Below are 5,647 nucleotides of genomic sequence, written 5' to 3'. Positions count from 1 at the left end.
TGTAATGCTGGCTACTACAGGGGGAGTGTAGGAGAATAGGCCTAGGAGTGGATATGCATGCCCGATATCCATACCCCATCTTCCTCCTTGCTGGAACAGTTGGCTCATATATGTATTTTCACTGACACATTATCTATGTATCTATCTAATTTTAATTATGATAGCCATAGTACATGTGAGATTACAACAATAATAATGAAAGTAGTAATACAAACTGAAATGACTAAATTAATGAATTCCTTTATTGTTATTGCATTGGGAAAGAAGCTATTTCTAAATCTGCTAGTGCTATCTGCTTATTTTTAGACTCTGTAACATAGGTGGCTAACTGTTTCCAATTGTCCTGTTCTGTTCATGGTACACCAAAACTGTCACACTTGGATATTGAATCAATTACGATGAAAAACACGTAGCTTATCAACAAAGAAAAGTGAGATTGCTTTATGATGATAGATGCTTTACTTTTCCAAAAGATGTTGACACATTAAAGGAAATGACATGTAGTATTCATTGTGATCCTTCTTTACGATCTGCCGCTGCTGCTGGTGGTGTTTGTGGTGCTGGTGGTGTTTGTGCTGCTGTTGGTGTTGCTGCTGGTGCTGGTGATGGGGGTGATGGTGGTGCCTCAACAGACTGCTGCAGCTCAACAGATTAAAGGAAAAGCACATTATTGTTAGATATGTGTGTACAAATCTGTTTTAGTCTGTAAAACACACTGGTATGCAAAAGGTTTTAGACAGGTTCATGCATTTGTATATATACCTGGAGATTGTAATACGCATTGTATGAGCGTACCACCTGCCTCAGCTTTTCAGCAGTGAAAGCTTTACGCCCTTCACCTTTTCCATAAAAAATGGCAAAAAATGCATCATTACTGGTTTTATCATATACTCTTATGAAAAGTCAAATCATGTTGCAACAGCTGTGTGCATGCAGTTGAAACAGTAATAGTTGGTCAATATTAACATACCGTCACTGACTGAGGCAAAGGGCAATTCCTCAGGCCACCAAGGCGGCCTGTGTTGTGGCAGATATTCAGACAGAGACAAACCCTGACTCAGTGCTGAGATAGAAGGGTGTTAAAGTGTAATCAGATTCAGTAGTCTGCATCATTTTGATCTTTAAATAAGGAAATTGAAAACATACAATGCCAGTCATACCATGTTCTTTTATCAGACAGCCAATTGCCATCCGGCAATGTGTGCCACTGATATCAGGGTCAACGTATGGCCTCTCACCCCCCAAAGCATCTGTAAGACAGTACGCTCAGTGTCATTAAAAACAAATGTTAAGGTTCCTTTTCTGAACTTCAAGAAAGGATTGACACAGAAACAAACCTTAACACCACTTTCATTTATACATACCACTTGACACAGCCCTATTAGTGTACATGTTTAGCAGCTCAGCCTTCCTGTCATTGGTCCAAAAGGCCTCAAAATACTTTGGCCCTAAATGAACCGTAACCGGAAAAAAAACCCTTAAAATCCATTATCAATTCGGTTTGTGTTGCCATGTCAATATCATTTTTATCAAAACTCAGGGCCAGATTGTGACCATACTAAAATAATTGTTCTTCCATTGAATGTCATCTTCGATAGATCTCATCATTGAAATGTTGTTGAATAAAAACATATTACATATACCTGTGAAATTAACGGTGGGTGACTCACTGCTGAAGTCAACCCATACGGCAAAAGCCAGGGGTGCTCCAGCCTCACCACCGCACCAATTCTTCATCTGAAAACAATATTAAAAATATTATACTTTCCCTCTCTTTTTAAAGCATCCTCCCTCCCTTTCTTTCTTCACTGCACCCAATATTAGCATGAATTGAGACATGTCCCACTGTATTCTGAAAGCCTGACCTACTTTCCTGCAGACTTTTGCATATCATACGATCAGTGTTCATAACTCTATACATGGCACTATTTTGTATATTGGCGAACGAGGTACACATATGATAAGTTTTGAGCTCCAACTCAAAGGCAAAGCAGTTTCAGCCATGCAAACCATATATTTTCTGAAAGCTGGTCAGTTGTAGGTGTGATTTAACATACATTAGGACATGTCATGTGGTTACTATGGTCATATTGTGGTTGTTGCTAGGGTAAATTGAATGGTTGCTATGGTGTTGCTAAGGTAGATATGGTGGTTGCTATGCAAAATAACATGGTTGCTATGGTGGTTGTTAGGGTAAGCATGTTGGTTGCTATGGTGGTTGCTAGCTTGACATTATACAAGTGGTTGCTAGGGTAATTAAGATGGTTGCTAGGGTGTTGCTAGGGTAATTAAGGTGGTTGCTTGGGTGTTGCTAGGGTACATATGGTGGCAAAATAACAAAGCAGTGGAATTGTTTAGCCATTTTTACATTTTTAGCCAAAAAACTCACTTATGTTGGTCTGATCAGTATGAAATCAGAATATGTTGAACAACGGGACATTACAAACAAGCCAGGCTCAGTTTGGAGTCGGTGGATTATTCCCGGAAGGAGATAAATGGTTCGAAACATACAAGGTTTCCCTCTTCTGCCGCGGTAACGCTAGGTGCTAGAGGGATGGGACCAAGACGCACGGCACCGCCTTGAGGCCCCTGACAACTGTTCCAAAGGTGGGATCTCTGAGACACCCACAAAAAAAACTGTGAAGGAAAAACATAAAAAAAGTTGACCACTCCCACTTCAGAGGTGGAGTTTTGATATGTCAAAGTCAGTAGGAAGGTAGGACATGTCTTAATTAATTGACATCTAGAGGCTATAGGCTTTCAGAAAATATATGGTTTAGGTGGTCAATTCAGCTGTCCCTTAACAGTGTAGGCCTAAATGTATCAGTTCAATCTACTTTCTACAATCTGTAGAAACAATCTAAATCTACAATATGGGCCTATATTTAGCACAGCGACAACCATATCTAGCAAAATCACAGTAAAAGTAATGTAAAAGTGATGTAAAATACCTGCCAATTGTCCTCTGTATCCACCGCTGCAGTAGACCATGATGTGAGGATGCACTCCATAACACAGCTGTTAATGGAAGCAAGGACTGAGGTGTCAAGGCCAGCATGCTTCAGCCTCTTCAGGAAGTTGACAAATGAGTAGCCAAACAAGGACAAACAAGGCCTTGCTTACATACTGGCTGTCTTGTAGTTTGACACCACTCTCCTTTCTGTGAGTGTTCTGTTGGAGTAATTTAATGAAATGCAACCCATACATCAGGATATCAGGAGCAAGGATCTGTGAAAACATAAGTAGAGGGGAGAAAAAAAAGACATAAAGATATGTCGAGAAAACATTGCAGCACCATCCCTAAACAACACATCAGGACACCTTTCTTTCCTTTTTCATTTGATCACTACTGCAATTCATACACCTTGTACCCTTGTATACAGGTGAGACAAGGGTAAAACTGATGTGGGTATTTATTCTATTATAGAATAGGCTACTAAAATATAACTCCACAACTTCAAGTGTCAACACTGTAGTTTTGAAGGAGTATTTGTAGTTCTTATGCAGGAAAATCAGTATAGGCTACTTTGGACATTAAAAGCTGCATGCACTACGTAGTACACTCAGAAATGCATTATTTTGGAGATAGAAATGTTGCATTGTTTTTCAGAAAAACCGTAGTAGCATAACAGAATTTTTTGTCACATGAATTACCCAGACCCAAAGAAACAAATAGCTTATTACGTGAAACTGACCTGCTTATAATTTAATGTCAAACACCATCTCAATCACCATCGCACTCATTTCGATAATTTAACCAAATAACCATAACAATTATTTATTTGGCTAATTATCACGCATTTGTCCACGTCTTTTACCATTATAAGACATTCACTAAGAAATTGCACTAATTTCGCGTGATTCTAGTTGTTTTACAGCATGAAGGGTTTTTGGTCATGATAAGTATACCTATATTTTGTTCGAAACAACAAAAAACAACACCATTATTATTATTATTTACTAAATTAACGTAGTTTAACTTACCTTACCCCACATAGCCATAGACAGTAAAAGAAATGGACGAACAGACTCCGTCGTTTTCAATGGGAGGGCACTGAGTCAAATAGAACGATTTTTCAGTTGGTCCCCCCAGTACTGCGCAGACTCACACTTAACTTCGTGACGTTAGCCATCGAACTGAATCTTGTAACTCATATGATAGATACACAGAAATTCTTCTTACACTTCCTTCGCCTTCAAAGTCATCAAAGTTAAACATTTATTTATGTATTATTATTTATATCATCCTCACCAAGTCGAGTTAATGTTGAAGCTACCATAGCCTACATGATCATCTTCAAAAACAGTCATGCTAAAACAAAACAAAGTTTTAGCCTTGAAGCTAATCTTTTTTCCACTTTTCCGACCTACGGTCAATCCATCGAAAACCTCTGAAATGATTAGTGCCCTTTTTTAAAAAATTAGGTTTACTTTTTTATTATTATTAGGTTCCCTCTGTGTAATGCTTTACCTTAACATACGGTCGTGTATGCTAGGTTTTGCTTATGAGTTACCGTCATAGGCAAGGTGGACTGAGCTTCTTATCCAAACAATACGGTTATCTCCCTACGGCGCGAAAGAGAGATTACGTCAAAGCTAGCTTCCCTCCAACCGAACAAGCTAACCGTTCTTCTTACGGGTAACCAACGTTACGGACGAGCTAGTGGAGTCTGTTTAGCCTTTGTAGTGTTTATGTGGATTACACAGAAGCTACAATATCGGCACAGGATATATGTTATATGAAGTTATGGTATTTCAAAAAAATCTTACTTAATGGACTTCTACGGGAGTTAGCAGAGAGGTGGTCCCTCCAGCCTACGTCGATTCTTCTACTTCCGGGAATTCGCCTGCCCCCTTGCACATAGCCAGCCAGCTCTCGCTCTACGATGCGTTTCCGCTTTCTTGTGGTGGCGTGTGTCACATGACAGCAACCAGCCTATCACACTGGGGCTGTTTCCTTTTTCGAGCGTCGCCCTGGGATCGTCGCACACAGTGACGCGATGCACAAAATTGCGCCAAAATATCAATAGCAATGAAAAAGTACAGTCTTAATATTTTATATCCTTGCTCAAATTTGTAAAATAATGAGCATAAATCTCCGAATGAAAGAAACTTGGGTATATGTAGCCATTACATTTAAACACATCACTTCCCAGAATGCATCTCTTTGCCAAAGAACTTTATTTCCACCTTAAGCAATATAAACATTTCTGCAGTAGTGTATTACATTTATAACAACTTCATAATCAGTATACGGCATTTCAGAATGTTTGTAAACAATAGGCTCCAAGATCCTTCCGGGTGGCAGAACGCAAGCGGCTTCCACTGACCTTACATAGTTAAAACATTGTTGTTGATCAAAGTTGAAACAATAACGAAAACGTGTTGTGTTTGGGGTTGTGCCGCCAGATATACAGCAAAAAGTGTAGGGTTTTTATCGATGTCCTTCAGAAAGAAAAAAAAATCCAGCGGAACCTGTGGGTGAAGTTTAATGCTAGTGGACGTCGTCAAAAGTAATGCTACAGAGATGGCAAGACTGCCTGGTGGCGGAGTAGCCACTTCTTACATCTGTATCCGATCCGAGCAACAAAAACCCGATCATAGCCTTTTTATTTAGATAGCAGGGAAATACCATCTAACAGATTGT

The 5,647-nt window shown here is 39.4% G+C and overlaps 1 long non-coding RNA gene across 6 annotated transcripts; it reads right to left on the bottom strand.

Annotated features, from left to right (window-relative positions):
- Positions 1–224: 224 nt before the first annotated feature.
- On the bottom strand, positions 225–5,068 carry LOC143099466 (uncharacterized). 6 transcript variants are annotated; one of them, XR_012981603.1, is made up of 8 exons: positions 4,771–5,068; positions 2,952–3,228; positions 1,644–1,737; positions 1,365–1,448; positions 1,161–1,250; positions 971–1,063; positions 763–839; positions 225–636 (listed from the first exon to the last, which is right to left on the bottom strand). It is a non-coding gene; the product is annotated as an uncharacterized LOC143099466 (long non-coding RNA). The 6 variants fall into 6 exon arrangements; XR_012981606.1 differs by having other exon boundaries at positions 225–642; positions 1,161–1,448; XR_012981601.1 differs by having other exon boundaries at positions 1,161–1,448.
- Positions 5,069–5,647: the final 579 nt, after the last annotated feature.

This window comes from Alosa pseudoharengus, unplaced genomic scaffold (genome assembly GCF_046254945.1).
Source record: "Alosa pseudoharengus isolate Yale_2024_CS ecotype anadromous, Long Island Sound unplaced genomic scaffold, YU_APseudo_1.1 YU_APseudo_1.1_scf_29, whole genome shotgun sequence".
Classification (NCBI taxonomy): Eukaryota; Metazoa; Chordata; class Actinopteri; order Clupeiformes; family Clupeidae; genus Alosa; species Alosa pseudoharengus.
This window is presented reverse-complemented; position numbering and strand designations above follow the sequence as displayed.